The sequence below is a fragment of the Antechinus flavipes genome, chromosome 1, assembly GCF_016432865.1.
Source record: "Antechinus flavipes isolate AdamAnt ecotype Samford, QLD, Australia chromosome 1, AdamAnt_v2, whole genome shotgun sequence".
Taxonomy (NCBI): Eukaryota; Metazoa; Chordata; class Mammalia; order Dasyuromorphia; family Dasyuridae; genus Antechinus; species Antechinus flavipes.
In genome coordinates, this window is record NC_067398.1 from 470,563,218 (window position 1) to 470,580,349 (window position 17,132).

Below are 17,132 nucleotides of genomic sequence, written 5' to 3' on the forward strand. Positions count from 1 at the left end.
GAATTAGAAATTGAGATGTCCTCACTAACCAGGGAATGACTAAACAAGTTATGGTATATAAAAATGATAGAATACTGCTGTGTTGACAGAGATTATAATAGGGATGATATCAAAGACACTTTAGAAGATTTTAATGAACTGATACATAATGAAGTGAACAGTTTATACAATATTGTAACTACAACACTGCAAAAACAAACTTTGAAAGACTTGGGGACAAAGATCTCCACAATTCAGGAGATTTAGGATGAAACAGCTACCAAACTCCCTAAGTGAAAGGTAAAGGGCTTTTTTAGCCCTTTTAGTTTTGAATGGGACATAATTTTGGTTTGTAGACAAAGCCTATAGAAGAATTTGTTTTGCTTGACTAGAGATATCTGTAAAAGGCTTTTTGTTTTTCTTTCTTTCTCAAAAAGGTAAGGAGAGAGGAGAGAGGAAGAAAGGAGATTTTTAATGACTGAAAAAAAAATGGGGGGGGTTTTAAGTCTTTGCCATTTTCTCTTTATTGTTTTCCTTTCCCATTTTTGTTGAAGATGATTTTACTTAGTCTGCTATCTTGTCAAGCTTTTTAAAACTGGATTTATTCTCCATTGCTCCTCTCTATTTTATAAGATAATATTACTCATAATTGCCCATCAATTCTTCCTTGCAAGGTTTTATACAGCAGTTTATATTATAACTTGGTATTATCTTTGGCAGCCCTCTCTTTCCATTTGGCAAGTCAAACAGCATCTGACTAAGGTGCATTCTGGGCTCTTTTGTTTTTCTTACTGGGGCAATTAATTTACTTTCTGAAGCTTTCTATGATGTTTATAATTGATGTCAAGTTCCTTTCTGTTATCCATTTTTTATTTTTGACTGTCAATTACTTGTTTAAAAAGTTCAGAATTTAGTTGTTTCAATTGTAGACCAATTTTTCATCACTTTTCATTGCTTTTTAAAAACTAATTCTAATCTTCAACAGGTCTGAATGCATTTGGTAATAACTTCCACATCAATAACAACTCCCTTTCTCACTATTAAAATATAATCTATTTTGTACTTTTCTATATTATTTGGTGTTCACCATGCCTAGTGCCTACCAATTCTTTTTTCTGAGAAAATATTCATCAGGTTTTTTTGTAGTCTACAAGGGTTTTTTTTTTCATTTTCCCCTGAATCATGCTTTTCCATCCTTTATTTTTCCCACTATTACACTGAAGTCACTAGATACATGATGACTAGATATCCCTTTGGGCAAAGTATAAATGCATTCTACTAAATCCTTGCTTTGACTTTTCAATGAGTATCTATGAACAATCTTCCATATAGCTGAAGCTTCCTTATTTCTCCTATTTTCATTATGGCAAGAATGCTAAAACAGTAGGATTCCATAAAGTCCTACTCTAATGCCTAATGCTGGCATGTAGATGATGCTTCATTTTTGAAGTCACATCAACAAATTACAGGTTCTGGCAATTTCTACCAAGCTGCTACTAAGCAACAAAATAATTCTATTTTATGAGAACTAGCCTAGCTAAGTAAGGAAATGTGATGACCATATTAGCACTCTGGATACTTTAGAATCAGCCGGAGTCAGGATCAGCAAAAGTCCTTGATCTTATTCTTTGTGGATGAAGAGAGAGAGATGGTGACACGAATGCAGTCAGAAGTCACTCTGGCTTTCTTACTCCATCCTTTTTTCCCTCCTCCTCATCTCTCTATACATCAACAGATCGAGCCCTCACAGAATGGTGGGGCAGGCTATTTTCCAAGCAAATGCTAATATTGTCCAATTGGTTATTAGCCTTAAGTGTTTGCTTGTCCGAACCTCAGTGCATGAACTCAAGAGTTTAAGACCTTTACAAGGAAAGATACCTTACCAGTAGAACAGCTACTTAACAATGAATTTTAGGACCTTGAAAACTCATGAAATAAATGTAGTAATAACTACAGTTCCAGGAGACTTCCTTCTAATTCTGCAGTGATGATGGCAGAGGAGTAGTAAGAAAGGGGAGCAAAGGGCATTAAGAAAATCACATAGACCCATCTGTAAACTTTATTTTGATTATTTGTACTCTAAATGTGATACTTGACCAATGACTAATGAATGGATTTATTGCTAAAATAATTTAATCATGTGAGTCTTGATATTCTTATTCCTTTGGACATTTTTTTAAGTATTTTAAAACATTATGTCATCTTTACTAAGCCCTTTCTCCTCTAGGCTAAACATTTTTTTTATTTTTTGACTCTTCCTCACATGACATTATTTCCTTATCATCATAGAAACTTTTATAAAATTTGCCAATGTCTCTCTTAAAGTGTCCAGATATAGAAACAATACACCAGATGTGTTCTGTCAGGTGCAGAGTATGGTGAGAATATTGACTTCCTTGATCTGAATAGAATGCTTCTGTTAATGCAAACTAAGACTAGATTAGCTTTTTTTAAAGCTGTATAATACTATTGTATAACATATCCCATATGAAGCCTGTGGCCAACTAGGAGTTTCCTGTTCATTAAAGATGTCTAAGTAAAAGATAGATGACTGTCAAGGAAGTCATAGAAAGGGTTCAATCATTAAGTGGGAAAGCAGATCATATGCTCTCCGAAGTTTCCTTTTAACATCAAAATCTTACATTTGAAATACTGAGGTCCTTTGCATGCAAACTATTATCAAACCAGATCTCCCTCTAGCTGTACTTTCATAATTAATTTGTTTTTAATCCTGGGTACAAGCTTTTCCTTTTGTCCCTGACAAATAAAATATTTCTAGTTTAGGCCCAAAATTATAGCCTATAAAATATTTTCAAATACTGTCATTCAATTTATTTATGCTCACTCTTGGTTTTCTTTCATCCATAAATTTGCTCATCATGCTAATGATTATCATAAAGATCATTAAATAAAATATTAAACAAAATAAAGCCCTACAACATGACAGTAGAAATCATTCTCCAGAATGAAGTTAATTCTCTCCTTTTTGTAATTTGCAGAATATCATTATGATGAAAGTGAACAGCTTTATGAAGCATTTTTCTTTGATATTATGACATTATAAGACAACATTTTGTTTTTTAAATTAAATTAAAGAAGTTTATCTTCTCTCCCTCTCACCACTTTTCCCCCAACCCTAGGGAGAAGAAAGACAAACATGAATTGTCAAGCAAATCAAATTCCCCCATTAATCATGTGCAGAAATATATGTCTCATTTTATGTCCTGAGTTCAATTCCCCTTTGTTAGGAGGTAAGTAGCATTCATCATGGTTCTTAAGACTTTTAAAATTCATTTTTTATAGTACTGGTGTCATTGCTTCTGTTCATTTCATCCTACATTAATCTATAAAAGTCTTTTGGGTTTCTCTGAAGTTGTCCTCTTCATCATTTCTTACAGCACAATAATAGCATATTACATCATGATACCATAATTAGTTCAACTGTTCTCCAATCAACATCCCTTAGTTTCCAGTTTTTTACTACCTCAAAAAAAAATCCCCCATTTGAGTCTTTATCCTCTTTCTTTGATCTTTTTGGACTATAGACCTGATAATGGTATCGTTAGAATAGAGTATATAAATGATGTCTTTTTTTTATATCACATGTACGATACTTCCCACTCCCACTTTTATCACTATGCAGAGAGATGTCCAAGAGATCTGTGGGGGCTCCCTTGTCATACTAAAATGCCAACTACTTTCAGCAATGGGTCACCCCATGACTGGAAATTGCCTTAAGATTTCCAAGTGATAGACTAGAACCAAGTAGTGACTATCTGTGCATGGCCATGAAATGGCACTTGCTACACAATGTTGTGATCAGCATTATGGTGAAATAGCAATTCCTTCCCACCTAAAAGGTAGAGGAATTACAGATTGCAATAAATATTTATGGTGATATGTTTGTCTGCATGCCATCAGTTTAAATGCGAACCAGAGAAGGTAGAGGAGAATGTCTCTTCTGCTTTATGGGGCACTGTATCACTTCAGGGTCTAAATCTTAGCTCCTACAAGTCTAAGATGAAGAAGGAGGAGGAAGTGTACATATACATATCCTTACTTCCCTCCCTTCCAGTAGTATCATCTAAGACGATTCTCCTCGCTATTTCCTTAGCCATTTGGGTTATAAGAATGAGTAATATGGTCTCTTTATGTGAAGGAAAAGGAAAGGAGTTTCTATCTTCTAGGAAACATTTGCCAGATTGGGAAGACACCTAACTTTTCAGAGGGTGCCTAAGAATTTAGGCAGTAATGTAAAGAGAAAGGAAGGAAATGTACTTTCCTTGATATAAAGTAGTTAAAGCACATTCATAGATCAGTAAAATCATAGAATAATTTATTCTGGCCTAACAGAAAATTGGGAGATTATTTTTCTAAAAGGATCAGTAATTTGTCCATGATCACAGCAGCAAAATTGACATTTGGACTTTTTAAATTAGGATTTTTTTTTAATTAAACCAACAAAAATAGGACTATATCTAAAGCTACAAATCTCTTATTTTGAGTAGTTTGGTTTTTTTTAAAGTATATATAATAAATTCTATGTAACTTTCAAAACTGTTCTGCTTGCAATGATTCTTTCTGGCTTCCCTTCTCAGAAGTGGTGTTTACAACAAAATTCTCTCATTCTAAATCTAGAACTCTTTTAAAATTACATCATTTCATTTAACAAGTATTCAGGAAACCTCTTCAGTCAAATGAATTTTTCTAGGGCTTGGAGATACAAAGATGAAATGAAACCTCTTCCCTGTCCTCAAAACAAGCACCTCCACAAACTGATAAATAATTTCTACGAGAAACTGAATTATGTATGGAACACAAAAACACACACAAATACATACCTACATCACCAAAAGGTTGTAAGTCAAAGATGGAGATGGGACAAAAATAAACAATCTTTTCTTAGTGACAGGTATTTGCAACAATAGCTGGTGTTACATTCCTTGGGTTAATAATCAACATGAATTCAATGCTGGGAATTACATTCCAAGGTAAAATCTTGCAAAGCATAAAATTCAAGATGGTAAAAGGAAAAGGAACTTTTGAAATGTACTTTTCCTTTTGGATAGCAAGAAGTTGAAGAAATTGGTTAATTAGACTCGCATCAATTCTAAAATCCAAGTAAAGATTTTCCCTCAGATCCAAGGATTGAAGGAAAGTAAGTCTATAAACACAATTATGAAGGGTAGGTCACAGAATTACTTGTTCCCTTGTGCTACAGCAATCGTTGACCTTTATAATCTGGAAAAAAAATAAAATATAGGCATCACTTGTGAGTCTTGGTAACAGTCTCGGCTGACGTAAATAGATTTGCAGATACCAAACCTTGAAGAAGACATGGTTCCTGATTATCAAAATTAACCATTCTGATCAACACTGAAAAACAGGAAAAAATGTATACCTTTAAGAATCTGTGAATATTTAGTAAACATTAGTGGATAGGATGCTGGACTTGAAATAATATACAACTGAGTTCAAATCCTACCTCAGATATTCACTAACTGTGTTATTCTGGAAAAATCACTTAACCTCACTTGAACTCAATCAGTACCAGTCAGTAAATATTTATTAATCACCTACTATATGCCAGACACTAGAGTTATTAATACCTAGCTCACAGGGTTTTTATGAGGATCAAATGAGATAATATATACAAAGCCCTTTGTAAATCTTTAAGCACTATAGAAATATTAGTTATAATAATAACTATTATTGGTAGAAAATTTGGAAGAAAAGAAAATATGGGATTTGGATTCATTTAATATATTGATACATAGGAACTAAATCTATTTGAATTATATAATGTCATGAGGAATAGTTCTCATTCCCACAGAATACAAAGGTTCTAAAGGATAGCTAAGCATTGATTCAGTTCCATTCAGCCAGTCTGTATGTATGTATTTCTGCATGTAAGGCAAGTGTTATACTATGCATTAGGGTTGCAAAGACAAAAAACAGAGAAGTTTCTTCTCTCCATGATTTACATTTTAACCAGGGGATTGGAAACAACATTAACATGGATAAGTAAATGCAAGATAGTTTGAGGAGGGAAGAGTACTGATTAAGGACAGCAGAACAGATTAACCAGAGGAAGTTTTTCTGAGAGTCAAATAAGGAAGGAAAATATTCTATACCCATAGAACTAATTGTGTCACTAAACAAAGGCAGTATGCAGAGAGCTTGAAAGCCTTAGAAATCTTTAATTATCCAGAAAAACTTGGAAATGTTCAACCAAGAGAATGAGATGATCAGATCTGGACCTTAAAATTTCTTCCTTCCAAATTGTAGAACTGTTAACATAGGTCTACATATACTAGATAAAACCATGCAACCAGAGAACAAAATCAAACATGTAAATGGCAATGTAAAGGAGACAAAACTATCTTTATTTGGAAATAACTTGATGGTATTGTTAGAAAAACCCTCAAGGAAGCAGAAAACTGGGGGAGGCAGGGAGAGGGGTGTGAGGAATCTTATAGTCAATGGTTCTGATAAAGGCCTCATTTTTAAATATATAGAGAATTGATTCAAATTTATAAGAGTTCAAATCATTCTCCAGTTGATAAATGGTCAAAGGATATGAACAGACAATTTTCAAATAAAGAAATTAAAGCCATTTCTGGTCATATGAAAAATGCTTTAAATCACTTTTGAGTAGAAAAATGCAAATTAAGACAACTCAGTACCATTTCACACATCTAAGATGACAGAAAAAGATAATGGTAAATATTGGAATGGATGTGGGAAAACTAAGATACTGGCATTGTTGGTGGAGTTGTGAACTGATCCAACTATTCTGGAAAGCAATTTGGAATGAAGCTCAAAGGCTATCAAATTGTGTATATTCTTTGATCCTGCAGTGTCTCTAGTGGGTCCCAAAGAAATCAAAAAAGGAATAAGGACCCACTTGTGCAAAAAATATTTATAGTAGTCCTTTTTGTGATGGCAAGGAATTGGAAACTGAATGGATGCCCATCAGTTGGGGAATTGCTGAATAAGTGATGGTATATGAATGTTATGCACTATTTTTGTTCTATAAGAAATGATGATTTCAGAAAGGCCTGGAGAGACTTACATGGAATGATGCTAAGTGAAGTGAGTAGAACCAAAAGAACTTTGTACACAGCAACAATAAGGTTATATGATGATCATCTCTGATGGACTAGGCTCTTTTCAACAATGAAGTGTTCAGAGCAGTTCCAATAGAACTTTGATGGAGAGAGTCATCTATATCAAGAAAGAGAACTGTAAGGACTGAGTGTAGATCACAACATAGTATTTTCACCTTTTTGTTATTTGTTTTTTCTTTTCTTTCTCATCTTTTTTCCTTTTTTGATCTGATTTTTCGTGTGCAGTATGATAAATGTGGAAATATGTATAGAAGAATTGCACGTATTTAACATATTGTTTTACCTACTGTCTAAGAGAGGAAGTAGGAGAAAGGGAGGGAGAAAAATTTGGAACATAAGGTTTTGCAATGGTGAATGTTGAAAACTATCTTTGCATGTATTTTTAAAATAAAAAAAAACTATTATTAGAAAATCTTAAAAGAAAAATGCCTCAAAAATCATTAAAGAAACATTGAGACGAGTAATAATTACAGCAAGTCTACAGGCAGCATAAATCCATGCAAATTATTATTAATTCTAATTAATACAAGCCAGGAAGAAACAATAAAAGAATTACATTTCAAATAACTACAGAATACATAAAAGCTCATGCTTTACGAATATTATTTTGGCAGCTAAGAGGAGGACAGATCTAAGAGGAGAGAGACTAGAGGAAAGGAGAGCAATTAAGAAACCACTGCAACTGTTCATACAGGAATTAATGAGATGCCAAGCTAGGATCTTAGTGATATTAGTAGAAAAAAGTAGATGGGTGGAGTGATATTGTTGAGCACAATGATCAATCATGATTCCAGAGGACCAGTAAAAAATGCTACCCATTCTTTTAATAGAGGTAATAGATTAATGATATGTTAGACTTGGTTGAAACTAAGGGAGATGGTGCTGTAACCTAGTGGATAGAGCAGTGGGCTTACAGTCAGGAAGATCAGATTTCAAATCTGCTCTCAAATAATTACTAACCATAATTGATCTTTACAACAATCTTTGAGGCAGGTACTGTTATTAACCTTTCTTTACAACTGAGGAGTTAATAATAAATAGTACCTATCTCACAGAGTTGTTGTGAAGATCAAATGAGATATTTTTTAAAGCTTTTAGCAGAGTATGTGGTAATAGCAGGTAAATAAATGTTTATTTCTTCCCTTCACATGGAAATTTGTTTTACTTGACTATGATTATTTGTTAAAAGGATTTTGTTTTATTTCTTTTTGTGGTGGAGAGGTGTAGGAAGGCTAAAAATTAATTTAAAAGTCTTTGAGGGTGAAGCAACAAGATGTGGCAATTGATTATCCAGGATATCCCAAAAGTCTTAGTGAAGTTTATAGCACTTTTACTTGGGGGAATGGCCATTGTGTAAGAGAAGGAAGAATTTAAAACTATAACAATAGTGACTTGCACATATATAGTGCTTTGAAGCTTACTAATCATTATTTATGCATTATCTCATTTGATCCTCACACCCTTGTGAAGTTGACACTTATCCTCACTTTTGCAGTTGAGGAAACTGAATCTGAGAGAGGTCAAATGACTTTCCTAGGTTCATATAGCTAAGAAGAGTCTGAGGCAAGAGTGTGAACTTTTCCAGACTCCCAAACACAACATGTCCTCATACCTTGGACTCATATGCTTCTGAATCTGGGTGGCAAGGAAGTTGGTATCAGCAGAAATTGAGAAATTTAGGTGGGAGTAGGTTTAAGGGGTAAGATAATAAATTCTATTTCGGAAATGTTGACTAAATCACCCATGAGACACCCAAGTAGAGATTCCAGCTCGCAGTTGGTGATGCAGCTCTGGAGTTAAAAGAGTCAGTTTAGGATTGAATGCATAGATTTGAGTTTGTGCCTTTAGTTTAACTTCATTTTCTAAAGGTTTGGATGGTGGGAAATTTTGCCAAAAGCACTTCCCTAACCTCCTGCCTCATACTGACCTTTAGAAAGGCTTAGAATTGTACTATCATATAAGGTTGAGAAATTCTCAGCATGTTCTGCATTCCTATCTTCTTAACTTCAGATAGGCTTCTTCCTTCCTGGAGAGATACAAGCTTAGGTTAGCTGGGCAGGTGACCCTCACCTCCACCCAGAACTTATAAAATAAGTTTCTCCTATCAAGGTAACAGAGGGTCAGAAGTTTCATTTCATCATAATTATTAATGGTCGGGTGTGCTGATTTTTCCAGAAGAATTTGATAAGAGCTGCTCAAAAGTAGAACTAGAGGGCAGGGGAAGTTGGAAGAGGAGGTTGGAAATCTCATCACTCAGCAGAGTTTTTCCTTTTGTAGGACTGCCATAAAAAGGCACAACGGCTGACTCTGAGACCCTTCCATATCTATTTGAAAGTGAGATATAGAAATATGCAACTAAGTGTGGGAGACTGCTCTTATGGAAGTTGCTGAAACCGGGTGAAAGATATCAAGCCTGTAAATCATCCCCATGGAGCCACCCACTCTTAAGCCTCTATCCCGTTACATCTATAATTACCCCTATAACAATCCAGTGTTAACACACTATCCTTCACATTCAACCTGTTCCGACTCTAATCTACACACTCAATTACTTTGTATATATTTTGAATTTTATATATGTGTGTGTATTGTATATATCTAATTTTATTTATATATGTAGTATTTATTTATATTATTAGTGATTTTCCTCCAATAGAATATAAGCTCCTTGAAGAGCTTATACTATATACTTTGTTCCCCATACTTAACATCAATATATACTATATATTGTATTCCCCTTACTTAACACAAATCTGGAACCTACTAGGAACTTAAATGCTCATTTAATTGAAATGAAGGAAATTGAATTACTAGGGGAAAGTGAAGATCGCACATGTAATGAACAAGACTGACAATCAAAATTTCACTGCTTCTAGTGTCCTTTTTCTAACTTGTCTACTACTCTCCAAATAGTGAATAATCCTGGTTTTGTCACGAGTTAAGGAGTTAAGGAATAGACTCAGTGACTTTGATGAGATCTATCAACTTAGATCCAGTCATTTCTATTTTTCAGTTACCTTATCCTCCCCACCTTCCTACCTCTTTAATTAGAAAAAAAGAAAAATAAAGACCTTGTAAAACCAACATACAAGCCAAGCAAAACAAATTCCTACACTGACAGAGTCTAAAAGTGTGTTTATGTCTCATAATGCAACTTGAATTCATCACCTCTCTTTCAAGAGGTTACCAGCTAGTCGTTTCATCTTTCAATTTTTAAAAGTAGTTCTTGAAAAATAGATCCTGCCACTATCGATTAACTACCTGTATTACCTTGAGCAAGTGATTTAACTTTTCTGGGCCTCAGTTTCTTTGTTTATAAATGAGAAGGTTCATCTAAATGACCTTTAGAAATACCTTTTAACTCTAAATGTATGAATCTCTAAAGCTCTATGCTAAATCCTAGGGATTGAGAATAAAAGCCTTTCTTTAAATTTTACTAACTGATGGATGGAGGGAGAAGGGATGCAAATAACTATTAAATAAAGGAGATTGCTAAATTTAAAAAAATGATTTAGGCAATATGTGCTTTGAAAAATTTAAAGAGGAAAAGGGAAAGATTAGTTGGGTCTCCAATTAAAATGTAAATGCTCCCCTTTATGCTCAGAAATTCTTATCAACTAACTGTATTTATCACTGAACATCTTATCTGGTATTAACAGAATTGGGAAACTATGAGGGGAGGAAAGGGTTAGAGGTCATGGGGGGAAGGGAAATCAGAAGGATGAAAGTTTGTTACTTCAAGTTTTTTAAGTCCTTACTCTTAATGTAACTTTAAACCACAGTGCTGGGATAAATTAATTGATTATTGTTTTTACTATCTCATTTTAGGCTACTTTGTAATGGCTTTTAGGCCTTCTCTAACATCTGGAGATGTTCTTGCATGCTTTTTGAATTCCCTGACCAACTCTTGGTTTTGAATTTCTGGACTCCCCCTCCAGAAGAGCAGTAATCTACTTTTTTCTTGGTATTGCATGGGTGGACTGGCCCCTTGGATTATATGTAGATAGCCTTGTCTGGTTCCAGTCCAAAAAAAGATGTGGAAATTTGAAGGAGGTAGTGAGGAAGAAAGAAAATTTTTAAAAGAGCCTTTTTCTGGTTATGCATAACTCTGAATAATAATTAAAAGTTTTCTTACCTTACTGTGGAGCAAAAAAAAAAAAAAAAAAAGTGTTGATTCTGGGCTTGCCAAGTCATAACTCAATAGGTATTCTAGAGGGGGACATGAGACTTACACCTTCCTCACTCACTTTTTTTTTGCAATTTTGAGTGAGGCAGTAAACTGAATTGCCTCCCAACAGCCAAGTAGATTACATGTCTTACCAGATGTGGTAGCTCTAAATTCATAGCCACTTCTGGCTTTTTGTGGTTTTTATTTCCTAATATTAGGTTAATAAGTATTACAAGATAGCTGTCAAGGCAATCTCATGAGATCTGTAGATCCAGAGATCAAATCAGTGCTGAATGGTAACAGGGTATAATGTCCACCAGAATAGGTAGCATTGTTTCTCTGAGAGGTTGTGTCCAAAAGCACCAGGAACAGACACTGGAAAGACAATCAGATACAGAGTAATAATCACCTGAATAAAGCCAAGTCAAGCCAACAAATATTTATTAAGCACTTCTTTTGTGCTAGGCACTGTACTAAGAGCTAGAAATACAAAGAAAACCAAAAATTGGTCCCTTCTCTTAAGGAACTCACAGTGTAATGGGGAAAACAATATGCAAAGAACTGAGTATAAACAAGACATATACTGAATAAATTAGAAATCATTTCAGAGGAAAGGCACTAAAATTAAAGAGGAGAGGGAAAAAGTTCTTAGAAAAAACAAGACTTACCTGAACCTTGAAGCTCAGGAGGGAAAGATGAGGAGAAAAAGTATTCAACCCATGAGAGAAAGCCAATGAAAATTACTGTATTGGGGAGAGAAAGTTTCATGTTAGAGGAAAGGGAAAGAAACAAATGTTGGTGTATCAGGCAATGTCAGAGAGAAAAGTCAGTTATGGATCCTAGAAAAACATAGTTCCTAGGAGCTCAACTGAACAGTCCACCCAGCTAAAAACTGTACACAAGGGGAAACCTTATAAGGAATACACAAAGGAAGAAAAGGTCTTCCAGAGCTAGGAACTGGGAGATACTCCTTTTTCATCTATGTTCTGTGTTCTCTACAGTTTAACTCACTGCCCTTGTACTCTAAATTTAAGTCAACTCTTTTCATGGGTTTTATGTGTATTTGTGGGTGAATATATCCTAGTTTTAAGGGAAATATTTTGTATCCAAAATTCTTACTTTGCTTTTTTTCAGTAAATAATATTTATAAGGTTTAAATAAGTCTGGTTGGTTATCAAAAGGTATCATTCTGGTTGGGCCTTAAAAAACAAAAGTACCAGAGGCCCAGTCCCTCAGGGATATCCCCAGTACTGTAAGGTGCCAGCCTTTCAAACTGTACATCGTAGTTGGACGAGTTCCTTGTCTTGGTAGTTGTATTAGCCTAAAAGTAAAGTATCTATAAAACTATTACTACTACTATTCCAAAGAATAGATGGTTAAGTAAGACTTAAAGGAGAGGAGTTGCAAGATGAGACAAAACTGGGTAGGTAAAGTTCAATGTGGGTGAAGATAGATTGGTGCAGGAAGAGTATGCATAGTGCTTTGGGAAAGTATTTGAGAAATATAATGAAACTTGTAGTTTGAGGAGTAAACTCTGATAAGACAAGTGAGAGTTCAAATGTCTGATTTCATTGATCCAAGCAATTCTTTAAAAAATTAATGGAGCAGGAAAATTACACTTTGCTAAAAGATACCACAGACAATGAAGCAATATCAATATTATACATATATGCACCAAATAGTATAATATTCAGATTCTGATGGAAGAAATAGAGAATTTTAGAAGAAAATAGAGAGTAAAACCATACTGGTGGCAGACTTCAATTATTCTTTCAGAGTTAGATAACTCTAACCAAAAATTGAATAAGAAGTTTCTCTATCTCAGCAGTACATGACTAAGCATTAAGACATAAAAACCTCACAATCAAATGCAGAAAAGCAGAATTTTTTTTTAGATCATAGAGCAATAAAAATTACATTCAATAAAAGACTATGGAAAGAGATGGAAAAATTAATTGGAAACTAAATAATTTAAATGAATGAGTGGGTCAAAGAACAAATCATAGAAACAATCCATAATATCATTAAAGAAAATGACAACGATGAAATAATATACTAAAATTTATGGGATACAGCCAAAGCAGTACTTAGGGTAATTTTTATACCTCTAAGTGCTTATATTAACAAAATTGAGGAAGAACAGCTCAATCAATTGGGCATGCAATTAAAAAACTAGGAAAAAAACAATTTTTTAAAATTCTAGTTAAATACCAAATTGGAAATCCTGAAATTCAATGCAGAAATTAATAAAATTGAAAATAAGAAAACCATTAAACTAATAACACTAGAGGCTTATTTTATGGAAGGAATCAATAAAATAGATATATCTTACTTAATTTGATTTAAAAAAAGAAAATTAAACTACTAATATGAAAAATGAAAATGGTGAATTCACCATCAATGAAGGTGAAATTAAAACAATTATTAGGAGCTATTTTGCCATTATATGCCAACAAATCTACAAATCTAAGCATAGAGGGTAAATATTTACAAAAATATAAATTCCCCTTATTAGCAGAAGAAGAAAACCATAAAGCAATTTCCCTAATTAATGTTCCTATAAAAACTTCAAATAAAATATTAGCAAGGAGATTGTATCAATATGTCACAAATATCATACACTATGAGCAGGTGGAATTTATAACAGGAATGCAAGAATGGTTCAATATTAGAAAAATTATCAGCATAATTGACCAGATCAATAACAACCAACAAAAATCATATTATCTCAAATATCATACACTATGAGCAGGTGGAATTTATAACAGGAATGCAAGACTGGTTCAATATTAGAAAAATTATCAGCATAATTGACCAGATCAATAACAACCAACAAAAATCATATTATCTCAATAAATGCTGAAAAGGCTTTGAAAATGGCTACAATTGCCATTCCTATTAAAATTTTTACACTCGGGAGCATAAGAATAAATGAAGCTTCCTTTAAAATGATCAGTTGTATCTTTCTAAAATCATCAACAAGCATTATGTGTAATGAGAATAAGCTAGAAGTTTTCTTCATAAGATGGGGTGAAACAAGGATACTCATTATCACTATTCATTATTAGAAATGCTAGCCATTCTTTTCAACAATGAGATGATTCAGACCAGTTCCAGTGATCTTATGATGGAGATAGCCATCTGCCCTCAGAGAGAGGATTGTGGGGACTGAGTGTGGATCACAAAATAGTATTTTGACTCTTTTTATTGTTGTATGCTTGCATTTTGTTTTCTTTCTTTTTTTTTTTTCCTTTTTGATCTGATTTTTCTTTTGCAGCATTTCTTTTTGCAGATATTGTGGAAATATGTATAGAAGAATTGCATATGTTTAACATACTGAATTACTTGCTATCTAGAAGAGGGGGTGAGAGGAAGGGAGAAAAAATTTTGGAATACAAAGTTTTGCAACTTTGGGTGCAAAGATGAATGTTAAAAATTACCTACGTATCTTTTGAAAATAAAAAGCTTTAATAATAATCATAAACAAACAAAAAATAAAAATGGAAATTGATTACATAGAAATTTATTATTATGTAATAAGTTGTTTTAAAATGATAATATAGTAAATAGCACATAGTAACACTGAAAAAAAAATGCTAGCCCATTGGTTGTTGTTTGTATTTTTTTCTTTCTCATTTTTTTCCTTCTTGATCCAATTTTTCTTATGCAGCAAGATAACTGCATAAATATGTATACATATATTGTATTTAATATATATTTTAACACATTAAACATGTATTGGACTACTTGCCATCTGAGGGTTAGGGTAGGAGAAAGGAGGGGAAAATTTGGAACATAAGGTTTTGCAAGGGTCAGTGTTGAAAAATTATACATGCATAATATTCATAATAAATGCAAAATAAAAATTTTATGCACAACAAATAGATTTAATTTTAAAAAGAAAAACTATAAGAAATTAAAAAAAACAAATATAGTCACAACTAAACAATTGGAAAAAATATTAATGACTCATGGGTAGTGTGTGGGAAAAGGTGAAGAACTTACAGCACATATTGATCAGAGACTGTTAGCTAAAGTTGATCAAGCCTATGGGCCTCAGTTTTGGCTTCTCCAGAATCATGTGATTTTAGATAAGGCCTGGACTACATTCCATTGTCCAACATAGCCAAAGAAGCTGTATATCACCTTGTCTACTATATTCCACTGACCAACTAGGAGAACAATAAACTTATATGACCAATCACAACATATAGTCAGTGGGACTTTGGAGGTTCTTTGTCTGAAATGTATAAGAGCTTTAAGCATTTTCAAGGCTCTGGCCCTATCCTGTTGTGAAATTTGGCTTGCAGACCAGAATGGGATGCGCTTCTTGAGATTCTAATAAATAATTCTGCTTTCTATGAATGATCCAAATTGGGTAGGTTTTTTGTACCAAACAGGTGGGCTGAGCCAATAATATAAAAATGACAATTCTACTTAAATTGATTTATTTACTGAGAACCAAATCAATCAAATTATCCAAAAATTTATCTTCTAGAGTGGGAAAAAACTGGTAATCTGCAAGAACAAAGTTCAGGAATATGAGAAAAAATAATGCAAAGGAACATGGTGTAGCTGGACCAGATCTCAAATTGTATTGCAAAACAGTAATCATAGGGCATCTAGGTAGCGCAGTGGATAGAGCACCACCCATGAAGTCAAGAGGACCTGAGTTCAAATTTGATCTCAGACACTTAACACTTCCTAGTTATGTGATCCTGGGCAAGTCACTTAACCCCCATTGCGGGGGACAAAAACAATAATCATCAAAAATGATCTAAAACTGACTAAGAAATAGAGTGGTGTGAATTGGTGGCATAGATTAAATACACAAAATATGGTAGTAAACGACCAAAATAATACAGTGTTTTTTAAACCCAAAGATCCAAGTTTGGGGAAAAAGACTCATATGACAAAATATTTGACAAAAAATATGGGGAAAAATGGAAAACATTTTGGCAGAAATTAAGTATATACCAACACCTCATACCATATACCAAAATAAGGTCAAAATGCGTATATGATTTAGACATAAAAGATGATCCCATAAACAATTTAGGAGAACATGGAATAATTTGCTATCCAAGTCTATGGAAAGGGAAGAATCTATGACCAAACAAGAAATAGAGACCATTTTGAGATGTAAGATGGATGGTTCTGATAATATTAAATTAAAAAGGTGTAACATAAACAAAGTCAGTGTAGTCGAGAGTAGAAAGAAAGCGGAAAGCTAGGGGGGAAATTTTACAGCATTATCTCTGAAATGAATAGAACCAGGAGAACACTGTCCACAATAACAGCAGCATTGTGCAATGATTAGTTGTAAAATACTATTCTCAGCAATATGACAATCTAAGACAATTTCAAAGAACTCATGATGAAAAATGCTATATATCTCCAAAGAAAGAACCAGTGGAGTTTGAATGCAGATCAAAGCATACTGTTTTCAACTTTAATATTTTTTTTGTATGGGTCTTTTGGGGGAAGGTCTGTTTTCTTTCACAGCATGACTAATATAGAAATGTGTTTTTCATGGTTTGCACATGTATAACATCAAATTGCTCATCATTTCAGGTATGGGAAGGGAGAGGAAGGAAGAAAGAATTTGGAACTCAAATTAAAAAAAAAAAAAGTGTTGGGGCACCTGGGTAGTACAGTGGATAGCACACCAGCCCTAAAGTCAGGAGGACCTGAGTTCAAATCTTACCTCAAACACTTAACACTTCCTAGCTGTATGATCCTGGGCAAGTCGCTTAACCCCAACTGCCTCAGGAAAAAAAAAAAAAGGAATAAAAAATAAAATAATAAAAAAGAAATATTACTAAATTTATGTAGTTCTTTCTGTTTCTTTTTTT